This window comes from Aethalodelphis obliquidens, unplaced genomic scaffold (assembly GCF_003676395.1).
Source record: "Aethalodelphis obliquidens isolate GAN/ISIS:26980383/991018 unplaced genomic scaffold, ASM367639v1 scaffold56, whole genome shotgun sequence".
Lineage (NCBI taxonomy): Eukaryota > Metazoa > Chordata > Mammalia > Artiodactyla > Delphinidae > Aethalodelphis > Aethalodelphis obliquidens.
Genome location: NW_020838000.1, coordinates 8,413,272 through 8,429,865, shown reverse-complemented (window position 1 = coordinate 8,429,865; position 16,594 = coordinate 8,413,272). Strand labels below are relative to the sequence as shown.

General features: G+C 39.7%; 1 long non-coding RNA gene across 1 annotated transcript; it reads left to right on the top strand.

Moving 5' to 3' along the window:
• The first annotated feature begins 212 nt into the window (after positions 1 to 212).
• Positions 213 to 14,473, top strand: LOC113609382 (uncharacterized). The gene is made up of 3 exons (XR_003428613.1): positions 213 to 239; positions 1,834 to 1,840; positions 14,252 to 14,473. It is a non-coding gene; the product is annotated as an uncharacterized LOC113609382 (long non-coding RNA).
• Positions 14,474 to 16,594: the final 2,121 nt, after the last annotated feature.

Sequence of the window (16,594 nt, the reverse complement as noted above, 5' to 3'; positions counted from 1 at the left end):
GCATCTTTTCATGTGCCCATTGGCTATCCATATGTCTTCTTTGGAAAAATGTCTATTTAGGTCTTCCGCCCATTGTTTGATTGGGTTGTTTGTTTTTTTGATATTGAGCTGCATGAGCTGTTTGTATATTTTGGAGATTATTCCTTTGTCAGTTGCTTTGTTTGCAAATATTTTCTCCCATTCTGAGGGTTGTCTTTTCATCTTATTTATGGTTTCCTTTACTGTGCAAAAGCTTTTAAGTTTAATTAGGTCCCATTTGTTTATTTTTGTTTTTATTCTCATTACTCTGGCAGGTGGGTCAAAAAAGATCTTGCTACACTTTATGTCAAAGAGTGCTCTGCCTATCTTCTCCTCTAAGCGTCTTATAGTGTCTGGCCTTCCAGAGGTTGGGTATAGCATCTTAAGGTCTATTTCAAATCTTATCACAGTTGGGACTTCCAGCAGGTTGGTGTGGGCTTGTCCAATGGAAAGGTTTCAAACAGAAGAAGAATTTAAAAATTTTTAAAAAATTTTTTAATTGAAGTATAGTTGATTTACATTGTATTAATTACTGCTGTACAGCAAAGTGATTCAGATATATATATATATCAATCAATCTATCTATCTATATATCAATCAATACATTCTTTTTTAAAAATATTCTTTTCCATTATGGTTTATCATATGATATTGAATATAGCTCTCTATGCTATACAGTAGGACCTAGTTGTCTATCCATTCTATGTATAGAAGCTTACATCTGCTAGCCCCAACCTCCCACTCCATCTCCCCACAACCCCTTCCCCCTTGGCAACCACCAGTCTGTTCTCTATGTCTGTGATTCTGTCAAACAGAAGAAGAATTTGTAAACACTGAAGACACATGGAGCTCCTATGGGGCCACGTGATGACTGGCAAAAACTCAGAAAGTTCCTGGGGATTGATCAGTGGTTCTAAAATTTTGATGGGCACCAGCTTGTCTTGAAGCTTGTTCATCCTGCAGACCCCTTGGGCCCCACCACAGAGGTTGTGATGCAGTAAAACGGGAGCAGAAAATAAGATTTGACATGTTAACGAATGCTTCAGATCCTGTTGCAAGTGGTTCGTGAAACCCGGTGGAGAGCTCGCTGTCATGTTCAAAGGAGGATATTGCTTTTAGCCAAAGAATAGCTTTTTCTGAAAAGGACAGAGGAGTCTTTTGGACACATCAGAGCCCCCCTTGTGGTTACCAACATGAACTCTGGCCCCAGACCATGTTCAAATCCCAGCTCCACTATTTCCTAGCTGTGTAACCTTGGACAAGTTATCTAACCAATCTAAGCCTAGTTTTCTCATCTGTAAAATGGGGATGACCCTCACATTCTCACAGGGTTGTTCTGAGGACCACATAAGTTAACAGTGTCTGGCACTATTTGCTATTATTAGTATTACCTGCTGTTATTATTCCTCATAGGGGGAAATTTGGTAGCAATGGAGTTTTTGCCAGAATACTGATTTTAGTGGATTTCTGAAGAAAGCAGTGCTGAAGGAGTGAGTAAACATAAAATGTAGGAAGCTACTGGGGACGCGAAAGTAATTAGTGGAGCAGTGTACTTTCTTTCTCTAGCTGGATGTGGGCAAATACAGTGCAAATCCCGCTCAACCAATGAAAGGCTCCTTCCCAGACCAGGGTTATCTATACTAATTATCCAAACACAATGCTTCCCTTCTGCTTCCAGGCAATGAGGTCTCGTTAATGCGATAGAGGGAATCTTCCAGAAAGCGCCACATTCAACATCAGCACACCTGCTTCATACACCCTGAGCTCTAAATGGAGAAAAAAGCAAAAAAAAAAAAATTGATTTAAATTATGCAGGTGGAGGGTAATTAAATATTGATATAATAATTATTAAATTATGCAGGTGTCGGGTAGGTTTATGGGAAACTTCTGGAATCACCGCAGGAGTGGTGTAAACAATGAAAAACCCTGCATGGGGCCCCGAGATGGAAGACAATGCAATGAAGTTACGGTTGAACTCGGCAGCTGCTGAAGTTCACGTTCATCTGGAGGTAGATGTCTCTCTGGATGAGTTCATCCAAACCAAGAGCAAGGCTTCCCCCAAAAAACACGAGTACACAGAAGAGAAGCCACTCTTCTCAGGCAGTCCTAAGAATTAAAAGAAAATAGTCAAAGTGGAAAATGTGGAGAATCTCCCAAAGAATCTTTTCATTTAAAACTATGATCTTCAACAACAGCATTTTCATTTCTAAAGTCACATTTATGATTTCAGAGCCATAAAGAAATGGCCCTGAAATGAACAAATGGTTCAGAGAAGTGCATGAGGCAAGGTCTGAGGGATTGTGATGGGGGCCATCCCAGGTCTGGACCAGAAATGTGTTTGTAGATGGTAGCCGGGATAGGCAGACTCATCACAGCTAGTTTGTTGGAGGAAAATTTGAGTTCCAAAGCAGTGAATTTTTATGTTTGACCATTTTGTCACTTGTGTCACTAAAAAAGAATGGGCCAGATGGTGGTCTCTAGTATGTTTTTCACAGTGTAGCGTCTGCAGAGGGATTTACCTTCATTGGCTATTAACAAGCAGTCTGAACAGCTTAAATGAGAGTCCAGTGTTGAAAGGCAAGAAACCCAAATGCTGCAATGTCCTTTAATTTCGAATCTCAGATGAACTTAAATGTTCAGTTTTAAAAGTCGCAGTTGACAGTCATAGCCAATGGAGAAGATGACATCTTCAAGTATCTGTTCAAATGAGCCATTTTTTCTTCTCTCTCTCTGTAAAATGCAAAAAAATTATGGTTAAACCCAAGAGTTCTGATGTGTTGGCATTCAGTGTTTTGACTTTGGTTTTTTTTGGACTTTGGTTTTTTTCATTGATGTATAGTTAATGTACAATATTATGTTAGTTTCAGGTGTACAATGTAGTGATTGGACATTTAAATACGTTACAAAATGATCACTCATTATTCTGGTAACCACTTGTCACCATACAAAATCTTTTTGATTTTTTAAGATTAGATAGTTTAGAGGTTCTCAAACTTGAAAGAGCTTCAGAACCACCTGGTTGCGTGTGTGTCAGGGGACTTGTTAAAATACAGATTGCTGGACCCCATCCTCAGGATTTCTAACTTAGTAGAAATTTGCATTTCTAACAAGCTCCCAAGTAGAAGTTCCCAACTTCCCAGCAAGTTCTCTGCTGTGTGTATGGGGACCACACACAGTCTGAAGATCACTGTTCCAATACATCCTCCAGTTCAATTGGGCTCAATTTAGTTTAAAGTCCTAAATTCTTCTGAGAATCTGATGAAAGCCATAGACCTTTTCCTCAGAAGAAGCACCCAGCTAAACATAGACACTTATAATTTTAGAGAATTTATCCCTAAGGGATTCCAAGAGTCTTTGCATAAAAGCTCTTGTCCTGTCTAGAGCTGAGGTCAGCAAACTTTTTCTGTAAATGTCCAGATAGTAAATATTTTAGATTTTATGGGCCATACAGACCCTGCTATAACTACTCAAGTCTGCCATTGTAGTGGGAAGGCAGCCATAGACAATATGTAAATGAATGGGCATGGCTGTGTTCCCAAAAACTCTATTTACAGAAACAGATGATGTGCAGTATTTGGCCCAAGGGCTGTAGTTTGCCAACCCTTAGTCTAGAGTATGGATTTTAGAATCAGGTCTACATGGGTCATTAACTGTGCAACCCTGGGGTCAGCTCTTAACCTATGACAGCTTTGTTTTCCTCATCTGTAAAATGTCATGTAGTGAGTCTTGCTATAAAGTATTGTGTTGAAAATTAACTGAGATAATCCACCCAGAGTTCCAAGCATTTCCCTTACATGTTGTAATTTTGATATTTAATAATATTAATAATAGTAAATGGATAAATTCTAGGGTGAAGGCCCTCATGAACCATACAGGCATCGGACAATATTAGTTATTGTTATTATTGTTAAGCAGACAGCGTGCATGAGAATTACCCAAATACAAATGAAGAACTGGGAATGTGGTATTTTGTTCTAGAATTGTGAAATAAGAGGGATGGATGTCTAGTAAGGCCCTATGTGTCCTAGCCACTGTCTTTCTCTCCGAACTCATCCGGCCACTGTACTGACACCCTGATCGCCTCCTGTCCATGTGATCTTCAAATAACCCCGCTTTTCCCTGGAATGTTCCTTCTTCCTACCCCATCTTTCAGGCCTCTGTATCACTTCCTCCAAAGGGTTGGTCACGTAGGACTTGTTCTTTTCCCTTGTGACACTTATTAGACTTTGTACTTATTTATTTGTGACCATTTTGTGAATCAATTTACTTGATTCTTGAATGCCTTCTGCATTAGAACTCTAGACTTTTTGAGGTCTGGACCATATCTGTTTTGGTCATCACTGTACAGCTGGAATTAAGCACTAGGTCTGGCACTCAGTGGATGCTCAAGAAACGTTTAATGAATGAGCGAGCCAATTTTACCCAAGGTTATTTTTGGCTCAAAGCAAAATAATGACACTTTACCTTTGGAGCCCTCTATTAACGCTTTTATATTTAGGTAGAGGTGGGGAAGGTGAGGCGGGGGTGGGGAGCTCTCTTATTCAGGCAGTTCTGTGCTTATGTTGATTTCTGTGTCATTACGTTCCCTCACCTACCATAAATGTAGATCTTCAGTGCTCTCCCCCGATTGTCTTATCATAGAGCCATATCTCAAACAATGCTACTCAATGGTGATGGACCTTCTTTTTTTTAATTGACATATAGTTGATTTACAATGTTGTGTTAGTTCAGGTGTACAGCAAAGTGATGCAGTTATACATGTATGTATGTATATATATATATATTCTGTTTCATATTCTTTTCCTTTATAGGTTATTACGAGATATTGGATATCTTATAATAACTGCTATACAGTAGGACCTTATTGTTTATCTGTTTTATGTATAGTAGTGTGTATCTGCTAATCCCAAATGCCCAATTTATCCCTCCCCCCACCTTTCCTCTTTGGTAACCATAAATCTGTTCTCTATGTCTGTGAGTTTGTTTCTATTTTGTAAATAAGTTCATTTGTATCATATTTTAGATTCCACATATAAGTGATATCATATGGTATTTGTCTTTGTCTTATCTACTTAGTATGATCATCTCTAGGTCCATCCATGTTGCTGCCAATGGCAATATTTCAGTCTTTTTTATGGCTGAGTAATATTCCATTGTGTGTGTGTATGTGTGTGTGAGGGGGCTACTTTATTGGTGAGGGGGCTTCTTGTCCAGGAGTAGTTGGTTTTAACAGAGAATTTTGGGGATGCAAAGCCTTAACACCAGAGTGGAGCTCTTCAATGGTGGACTTCTAGGCTGAGGTGGGTGAACGTGTGGGATAAATTGTGGAAGAGGAGCCATGGCTGAAATCCTTTAAATCCCAGCCCAGTGTCAGCTGTCTGCTCTGAAGCAGCATTGGGCAAATGTTTGGATCTGAGAGAGGTATTTGCTACTGCTACACGAAAACCTCACTTAATTCCCCAAACATACTGATATAAAATGTATTTTGTGACACTAATTCAGTACTGGTGGTTCTTTTCCTCCTCCCCCCTCCCCCTCCCCTCCCTCTGCCCCTTCTTCTTATTCTTCTACTTTCTAATGATTTAAGCTCTTATTCCTAGTTATGGTGGGGGAAGAGAAAGAGAGAGAGAGTAACCATGGCTAACAATGGCCTCATATCTATTGGTAAACTCAGGAGCTCCTCAAACTGCCTAATTGACTTGGGCCAAAACCTTTTACAAAAAGAACTGAGCTTAAAATGTAATCACCAACAATGAGGGTTGGAGTGGTATAGCAGAAGATCTTGGAATGACATGTCTGGTCTCCTGGGCTCCTCTCTGATACCATCCATAGCTTTGATAGTGCTGTGTGCTCTAACAGGGCTTCCCTTAACGTTCCAGCTGGGCATCCATACACTTTTTCACCTCATATATTTCTTCAAAGCTGTGGGAGCCTATTCAGCCCGTACATAGAGACAGCATCCTGTGCTAGTGGAGCGCAGTCAACACCCCAGGGCAACACTCAATGAATGGGGTGTGGGAGCTAGTGCGCCAGCCTCCTGAACTTTGAAAAGACAATTCTGCGAGGTATTGTGTATGTTTCTCGGAGGTCCCAGTGGAGCTGGTCCCCCCTGTCTGCATTAGCAACCTCAGTAACCCACCTTTATAGAGCTTTCCTTTTCCCAGTCTCATTCTCTCATTCCCTCACTCATGCTTTTGCTCATTTATTATTTGTTTTGTTTTCATGATGGTGGGGCATCTCCCATATAAAGCCCCTACATCCAAGCCTTTTCTCAGCCGCAGCTTTTGGAGGAAATTAACTTAAGACAAGGGATGGGGGGGAGACCTTCAAGATGGCGGAAGAGTAAGACACGGAGATCGCCTTCCTCCCCCCAAATACATCAAAAATACATCTACATGTGGAACAAACTCCTACAGGACACCTACTGAACGCTGGCAGAAGACCTCAGACTTCCCAAAAGGCAAGAAACTCCCAACATACCTGGGTAGGGCAAAAGAAAAAAGAAAATACAGAGACAAAAGAATAGGAACGGGACCTGCACTTCGGGAAGGGAGCTGTGAAGGAGGAAAGGTTTCCACACACTAGGAAGGCCCTTCACTGGCGGAGACTGCGGGTGGCAGAGGGTGGAACTTCGAAGCCGCAGAGGAGAGCACAGCAACAGGGTTGTGGAGGGCAAAGCGGAGAGATTCCAGCACAGAGGATCGGTGCTGACCAGCACTCACCAGCCTGAGAGGCTTGTCTGCTCACCCACCCGGGCTGGTGGGGACTGGGGGCTGAGGCTCCACCCTCTTTGGAGGTCAGATCCCAGGAAGAGGACTGGGGTTGACTGCGTGAACACAGCCTGAAGGGGGCTAGCGTGCCGCAGCTCACTGGGAGGGAATCCAGGAAAAAGTCTGCACCTGCCTAAGAGGCAGGAGACCATTGTTTTGGGGTGTGCGAGGAGAGTGGATTCAGAGCACTGCCTAAATGAGCTCCAGAGATGGGCAAGAGCTGTGGCTATCAGCGCAGACCCCAGAGACGGGCATGAGACACTAAGGCTGCTGCTGCAACCACCAAGAAGCCTGTGTGCGGGCACAGGTCACTCTCCACACCTTCCCTCCCGGGAGCCTGTGCAGCCCACCACTGCCAGGGTCCCAGGATCCAGGAACAACTTCCCCGGGAGAACGCACGGCGTGCCACAGGGTGGTGCATCATCTCTCTGGCCTCTGCTGCCGCAGGATCGCCTCGAACTCCATACCTCTCCCTTCCCCCAATTTGAGTGAGCCAGAGCCCCCGAAGCAGCTACTCCTTTAACCCCGTCCTGTCTGAGCGAAGAACAGATGCCCTCAGGCGACCTACACACAGAGGCGGGGCCAAATCCAAAGCTGAACCCTGGAAGCTGTGCAAACAAAGAAGAGAAAGGGAAATTTCTCCCAGCAGCCTCAGGGGCAGTGGACTAAATCTGCACAATCAACTTGATGTACCCTGCATCTTTGGAATACCTGAATAGACAACAAATCATCCCAAAACTGAGGCAGGGGACTTTGGGAGCAACTGTAGACTTGCGGTTTGCCGTATGTGACTGACTGGTTTCTGGTTTTATGTTTATCTTAGTTTAGAATTTAGAGTTTATTATCACTGGTAGATTTGTTTATTGATTTGGTTGCTCTCTTCTTTATATATATATATATATATATATATATATATATATATATATATTTTTTTCTTTTTCTCTTTTTCTGAGTGTGTGTGTATGTTTCTTTGTGTGATTTTGTCTGTAGAGCTTTGCTTTTAACATTTGTCCTAGGGTTCTGTCTGCTCTTTTTTTGTTTTTAGTATAATTCTTAGTGCTTGTTATCATTGGTAGATTTGTTTTCTGGTTTGACTGTTCTCTTCATTCTTTCTTTTTCCTTTTTTATTACTTTTTAATTTTTTATAATTATGTTTATTTTAATAATATTTTTTATTTTCTTTCTTTCTTCCTTCCTTCCTTCCTTCCTTCCTCCCTTTTCTTTTGAGCCATGTGGCTGATAGGGTCTTGGTGCTCCGGCCAGGTTTCAAACCTGTGACTCTGATGTAGGAGAGCCAAGTTCACGACATTCGTCTACCAGAGACCTCCCGGCTCCACATAATAACAAACAGTGAAAGCTCTCCCAGAGATCTCCATCTCAATGCTAAGACCCAGCTCCATTCAATGACCAGCAAGCTGCAGTGCTGGACACTGTATGATGAAAAACTAGCAAGACAGGAACGCAACACCACCCATTAGCAGGGAGGCTGCCTAACATCATAATAAGGTCACAGACGTCCCAAAACACACCACTGGGCGTGGTCCAGCCCACCAGGAAAACAAGTTTCAGCCCCATCCACCAGAACACAGGCACTAGCCCCATCCACCAGAAAGCCCACACAACCCACTGAACAAACCTTAGCCACTGGAGGCAGACACCAAAAACAATGGAAACTACAAACCAGCAGCCTGCAAAAAGGAGACCCCAAACACAGTAAGTTAAGCAAAATGAGAAGACAGAGAAACACACAGCACATGATGCTAATAACCAACCAGACCAAACAAATGAAGAGGAAATAGGCAGTCTACCTGAAAAAGAATTCAGAGTAATGATAGTAAAAATGATCCAAAATCTTGGAAATAGAATTGAGAAAATGCAAGAAACATTTAACAAGGACCAGGAAGAACTAAAGAGCAAACAAACAATGATGAACAACACAATAAATGAAATTAAAAATTCTCTAGAAGGAATCAATAGCAGAATAACTGAGGCAGAAGAACTGATAAGTGACCTGGAAGATAAAATAGTGGAAGTAAGTACTGCAGGGCAGAATAAAGAAAAAAAAAAATGAAAAGAATTGAGGACAGTCTCAGAGACCTCTGGGACAACATTAAATGCACCAACATTTGAATTATAGGGGTCCCAGAATAAGAAGAGAAAAAGAAAGGGACTGAGAAAATATTGGAAGAGATTATAGTTGAAAACTTCCCTAATATGGGAAAGGAAATAGTCAAGTCCAGGAAGCACAGAGTCCCATAAAGGATAAATCCAAGTAGAAACACACCAAGACACATATTAAACAAAATATCAAAAATTAAATACAAAGAAAACATATTAAAAGCAGCAAGGGAAAAACAACAAATAACACACAAGGGAATCCCCATAAGGTTAACAGCTGATCTTTCAGCAGAAACTCTGCAAGCCAGAAGGGAGTGGCAGGACATATTTAAAGTGATGAAAGGGTAAAACCTACAAACAAGATTACTCTACCCAGCAAGGATCTCATTCAGATTCGACAGAGAAATTAAAACACTTACAGACAAGCAAAGGTTAAGAGAATTCAGCACCACCAAACCAGCTGTACAACAAATGCTAAAGGAACTCCTTTAGGCAGGAAACACAAGAGAAGGAAAAGACCTACAATAACAAATCCAAAACAATTAAGAAAATGGGAATAGGAACATACATATTGGTGATTACCTTAAATGTAAATGGACTAAATGCTCCCACCAAAAGACATAGACTGGATAAATTGATAAAAACAATACCCATATATATGCTGTCTACAAGAGACCCACTTCAGACCTAGGGAAACATACAGACTGAAAGTGAGGGGATGGAAAAAGATATTCCATGCAAATAGAAATCAAAAGAAAGCTGGTGGGCTTCCCTAGTGGTGCAGTGGTTGAGAATCTGACTGGCAATGCGGGTGACACGGGTTCGAGCCCTGGTCTGGGAAGATCCCACATGCCACGGAGCAACTAGGCCTGTGAGCCACAACTACTGAGCCTGCACATCTGGAGCCTGCGCTCCGCAACAAGAAAGGCTGCGATAGTGAGAGGCCTGTGCACCACGATGAAGAGTGGCCCCCGCTTGCTGCAACTAGAGAAAGTCCTCGCACAGAAATGAAGACCCAACACAGCCAAAAATAAATAAATAAATAAATAAATAAATAAAAATGTCTCCAGATATTAAAAAAAAAAAGAAAGCTGGAGTAGCAATTCTCATATCAGACAAAATAGACTTTAAAATAAAGACTATTATAGGAGACAAAGAAAGACACTACATAATGATCAAGGGAACAATCCAAGAAGAAGATATAACAATTGTAAATATTTATGTACCCAGCAATGGCACACCTCAATACATAAGGCAAATGCTAACAGCCATAAAAGGGGAAATCGAGAGTAACACAGTTATAATAGGGGACTTTAACACCCCACTTTCAACAATGGTCAGATCACCCAAAATGAAAATAAACAAGGAAACACAAGCTTTAAATGATACACTAAACAAGATGTACTTAATTGATATTTATAGGCCATTCCATCCAAAAACAAGATAATACACTTTCTTCTCAAGTGCTCATGGAACATTCTTCTGGATAAATCATATCTTGGGTCACAAATCAAGCCTTGGTAAATTTAAGAAAACTGAAATCGTATCAAGTATCTTTTCTGACCACAATGCTATAAGACTAGATATCAATTACAGGAAACATCTGTAAAAAATACAAATACAGGGAGGTTAAACAATACACTACTTAATAACCAAGAGATCACTGAAGAAATTAAAGATGAAATAAAAAAAATACCTAGAAACAAATGACAATGAAAACACAACAACCCAAAACCTATGGGATGCAGCAAAAGCAGTTCTAAGAGGGAAGTTTATAGCAATACAATCCTACCTCAAGAAACAAGAAACATCTCAAATAAACAACCAAACCTTACACCTAAAGCAATTAGAGAAAGAAGAACAAAAAAACCCCAAAGTTAGCAGAAGGAAAAAAATCATAAAAATCAGATCAGAAATAAATGAAGGAAACAATAGCAAAGAGCAATAAAACTAAAAGCTGGTTCTTTGAGAAGATAAACAAAATTGATAAACCACTGGCCAGACTCATTAAGAAAAAAAGGGAGAAGACTCAAATCAATAGAATTAGAAATGAAAAAGGAGAAGTAACAACTGACACTGCAGAAATACAAAGGATCATGAGTGATTACTACAAGCAACTATATACCAAAAAACTGGACAACCTGGAAGAAATGGACAAATTCTTAGAATAGCACAACCTTATGAGATGGAACCAGGAAGAAATAGGAAATATAAACAGACCAATCACAAGCACTGAAATGGAGACTATGATTAAAAATCTTCAAAAAAACAAAAGCCCAGGACCAGATGGCTTCACAGGTGCATTCTATCAAACATTTTTTAAACACCTTTATTGGAGTATAATTGTTTTACAATGATGTGTTAGTTTCTGCTTTATAACAAAGTGAATCAGCTATATATATATATATATATATATCTCCCCATATCTCCTCCTTCTTGCATCTCCGTCCTACCCTCCCTATCCCATCCCTCTAAGCAGTCATAAAGCACTGAGCTGATCTCACTATGCTATGTCGCTGATTCCCACTAGCTATCTATTTTACATTTGGTAGTATATATAAGTCCATGCCACTCTCTCACTTTGTCCCAATTTAACCTTCCCCCTCTCTGTGTTCTCAAGTCCATTCTCTACGTCTGCATCTTTTTTCCTGTCCTGCCACTAGTTTCTTCAGAACCTTTTTCTTTTTTTTGAGATTCCATATATATGTGTTAGCATACGGCATTTGTTTTTCTCTTTCTGACTTATTTCACTCTGTATGACAGACTCTAGGTCCATGAACCTCATTACAAATAGTTCAATTTCGTTTCTTTTTTTTTTTTCTACTTAAAAATGTTTGTTTTTGTTTTGTTTTGTTGTCTTTTTTTGTTTTTGTTTTGTGGTACGCAGATCTCTCACTGTTGTGGCCTCTCCCGCTGCAGAGCACAGGCTCCAGACGCACAGGCCCAGCAGCCACGGCTCACGGGCCCAGCCACTCCACAACACGTGGGATCCTCCCAGACCGGGGCATGAACCCGCGTCCCCTGCATTGGCAGGCGGACCCCCAACCACTGCGCCACCAGGGAAGCCCCAATTTCGTTTCTTTTTATGGCTGAGTAATATTCCATTGTATATATATGCCACATCTTCTTTATCCATTCATCTGTTGATGGACACTTAGGTTGCTTCCATGTCCTGGCTATTGTAAAGAGAGCTGCAATGAACATTGTGGTATGACTCTTTTTGAATTCTGGTTTTCTCAGGGTACATGCCCAGTAGTGGGATTGCTGGGTGGTATGGTAGTTCTATTTTTAGTTTTTTAAGGAACCTCCATACTGTTCTCCAGAGTGGTTGTATCAATTTACATTCCCACCAACAGCACAAGAGTGTTCCCTTTTCTCCACACCCTCTCCAGCACTTATTCATTGTAGATTATTTGATGATGGTCATTCTGACTGGTGTGAGGTGATACCTCATTGTAGTTTTGATTTGCATTTCTCTAATGATTAGTGATGTTGAGCATCCTTTCATGGGTTTGTTGGTAATCTGTATATGTTCTTTGGAGAAATGTCTATTTAGGTCTTCTGCCCATTTTTGGATTGGGCTGTTTGTTCTTTTGATACTGAGCTGCATGAGCTGCTTGTAACTTTGGGCGATTAATCCTTTGTCAGCTGCTTCATTTGCAAATATTTTCTCCCATTCTGAGGGTTGTCTTTTCATCTTATTTATGGTTTCTTTTGCTGTGCAAAAGCTTTTAAGTTTTATTAGGTCCCATTTGTTTATTTTTGCTTTTATTTCCATTTCTCTAGGAGGTGGGTGAAAAAGGATCATGCTGTGATTTATGTCATAGAATGCTCTGCCTATGTTTTCCTCTAAGAGTTTTATAGTGTCTGGCCTTACATTTAGGTCTTTAATCCGTTTTGGGTTTATTATTTTGTATGGTGTTAGGGAGTGTTCTAATTTCATTCTTTTATATGTGACTGTCCAGTTTTCCCAGCAACACTTATTGAAGAGGCTCTCTTTTCTCCACTGTATATTCTTGCCTCCTTTATCAAAGATAAGGTGACTATATGTGTGTGGTTTTATCTCTGGGCTTTCTATCCTGTTCCATTGATCTATATTTCTGTTTTTGTGCCACTGTCTTGATTACTGTAGCTTTGTAGTATGGTTTGAAGTTGGGGGTCTGATTCCTTCAGCTCCATTTTTGTTTGTCAAGATAGCTTTTGCTCTTCAGGGCCTTTTGTGTTTCCATACAAATTGCGAAATTTTTTGTTCTTGTTCTGTGAAAAATGCCATTGGTACTTTGATAGGTATTGCATTGAATCTCTAGATTGCTTTGGGTAGTATAGTCATTTTCACAGTGTTGATTTTTCCAATCCAAGAACATGGTATATCTGTCCATCTGTTTGTATCATCTTTAATTTCTTTCATCAGTGTCTTATAGTTTTCTGTGACAGGTCTTTTGTCTCCTTAGGTAGGATTATTCCTAGGTATTTTATTTTTTTTGTTGCAGTGGTAAATGAGAGTGTTTCTTTAATTTCTCTTTCAGATATTTCATTATTAGTGTATAGGAATGCAAGAGGTTGCCGTGCATTAATTTTTCATCCTGCTACTTTACCAAATTCATTGATTAGCTCTAGTAGTTTTCTGGTAGGGTCTTTAGGTTTCTCTCTGTATAGTATCATGTCATCTGCAAACAGTGACAGCTTTACTTCTTCTTTTCCTATTTGGATTCCTTTTATTTCTATTTCATCTCTGATTGCTGTGGCTAAAACTTCCAAAACACAGTTGAATTTTTGTTGTGAGAGTGGGCAGCCTTATCTTGTCCCTGATCTTAGAGGAAATGGTTTTAGTTTTTCACCACTTAGAATGATATTGGCTGTGGGTTTGTCATATATGGCCTTTATTAAGTTGACCTAAGTTCCCTCTGTGCTTATTTTCTGGAGGGTTTTTTATCATAAATGGTGTTGAATTTTGCCAAAAGCTTTTTTACATCTATTGATATCATCATATGGTTTTTATCTTTCATTTTTTTTATATGGTGAATCACATTGATTGATTTGCATATATTGAAGAATCCTTGCATTCCTGGGATAAACCCCACTTGATTATGGTGTATGATCCTTTTAATATGCTGTTGGATTCTGTTTGCTAGTGTTTGTTGAGGAGTTTTGCATCTACGTTATTCAGTGATATTGGACTGTAGTTTCTTTCTTTGTGACATCTTTGTGTGGTTTTCTTTCTTTGTGACATCTTTGTGACAGTGGCTTCATAGAATGCATTTGGGAGTGTTCCTCCATCTGCTATATTTTGGAAGAGTTTGACAAGGATGGGTGTTAGCTCTTCTCTAAATCTTTGATTGGGAGAGAGACCTTCAAAATGGTCAATGAGTAAGACGTGGAGATCACCTTCCTCCCCACAAATACATCAGAAATACGTCTACATGTTGAACAACTCTTACAGAACACCTACTGAACGCTCGCAGAATACCTCAGACTTCACAAAAGACAAGAAACTCCCCACGTACCTGGGTAGGGCAAAAACAAAAAGAAAAAACGGCGCAAAAGAATAGGGACGGGACCTGTTTCTCTGGGAGGCAGCTGTGAAGGAGGAAACGTTTCCACACCCAGGAAGCCCCTTCACTGGCAGAGATGGGAGGTGGTTGGAGGAGAAGCTTCAGAGACACGGAGGAGAGCGCAGCAACAGTGGTGCAGAAACTAACACCCCATTGTAAAGCAATTATACTCCAATAAAGATGTTAAAAAAAATACAACCTGATTTAAAACTAGGCAGAAAACCTGAATAGACATTTTCCCAAAGAAGACATACAGATAGCTAAAAGGTACACGAAAAGATGCTCAACATCATTAATCATCAGAGAAATGCAAGTCAAAACCACAATAAACTGTCACCTCTCACTGGTCAGAATAGCTATCATGAAAAAGAACACAAGTAACCAGTGTTGGTGAGGATGTGTAGAAAAGGGAACAATTGTATACTGTTGATGGGAATGTAAATTGGTGAAGCCGCTGTGGAAAATAGTATGGAGGTTCCTCAAAAAACTGAAAATAGAACTACCATATGATCCAGCAATTTCCACTCTTGGGTATAAATCCAAAGAAAACAAAAACATTTTTTCCTAAAGATATATGCAACCCAATATTCATAGCAGCACTATTTACAGTAGCCAAGATATGGAAACAATGTAAGTGTCCATCAACAGATGAATGGGTAAAGAAGATGTGGTATATATATGTACAGGAATACTACTCATCTAGAAAAAGATTGAAATTTTGCCATTTGTAACAACATAGATGGACTTGGAGGGTATTATGCTCAGTAAAATAAGTCACACAGAGAAAGACAAATACTGTATAATATCACTTATATGTGGAATCTAAAAAAATAAAACAAACTAGTGAATATAAGAAAACAGAAACAGACTCACAGATATAGAGAACAAACTAGTGGTTACCAGTCGGGAGAGGAAAGCAGGGGAGGGACAAGATAGGACTAGGGGATTAGGAGGTACAAACTACCATGTATAAAATCAGTAAGCTACAAGGCTATATTGTACAGCACAGGGAATATAGCCAATATTTTATAATAAGTATAATTGGAGTATAACCTTTAAAATTGACACTATGTTGTATCCCTGAAACGTTATTCTATTTCAGAATAAATTTCTTTATATTAAAAAAGTTGTTGATACATAAAGAAGTGTGCCATAAAAAAGATATGTTAAAATGTGGAGGAAATGATTAAGACTGTCCACTGGATGTGGGAAGGGGACTGTTCTGTAAAGTCTTTTCATGATGCTATGTAATGACCAAGATAAATCTTGAAGAATCAGTAGATATTTTCCAGGCAGACAAAATAGTTGTGAGTTAAAAATGTTTCCGGAAGAGAAAGCAGTATTTATAAAAGCATAGTGGTGTGAATCATTCTTCATTAAAACAAAATTCATGCAACCAACGTTTACTGAGTTCCCACTAACTGCCAGGCTCTGGACAAATCAGGGAACAGCAGGAGTTCAGATTGGCTGGCATGCAGACAGCTGAAATGGGGTAGAAGTTCAGAGCATAGGTCTGGTGTCAGAGTTGATTTCAAATCTTGGCTCCAAGTTGTACAAACTTGGGTAAGTTATTCAATCTCTTTGTGCCTTGGTTTCCTCATCCATCAATACATGCAGTGAGTATACATGAGAAAATGTATGTAAAGCATTTTGCCCAGTGTCTGTACGTGATCACGTCACTCACCAATACTTCTTTCATGTTGTTAATTTGATATAAATGAGTACATGTTACTTGTATGGATGTAGAAGATATTCAACTCTTTGTAACCACACACACACACACACACAAAGACAAGGGATGATCTAGTGGTGATGCAATGATCTTAAAATACTTTTGCATAACAGGTGGTGACTTGTTATTGTTTTTTCAAAGACAAAGGTGAAGAAAATGGCCTTGAACTGAAACATATGGAAAGATGGCTTTAGACTAGTATATCTGATATGGTAGCCACTAGCCACATGTAGCTCTTGAGCACTTAAATGTGACTGAAGAGCTGAATTTTTAATTTAATTTAATTTAACTTAACTAACTTAACTGAAATAACTACATATCCCTAGTGGTTACTGTACTGGACCACAGAGCTTTAGATATTTTATTTATATATATATATATATATATAAAATATATGTATGTAT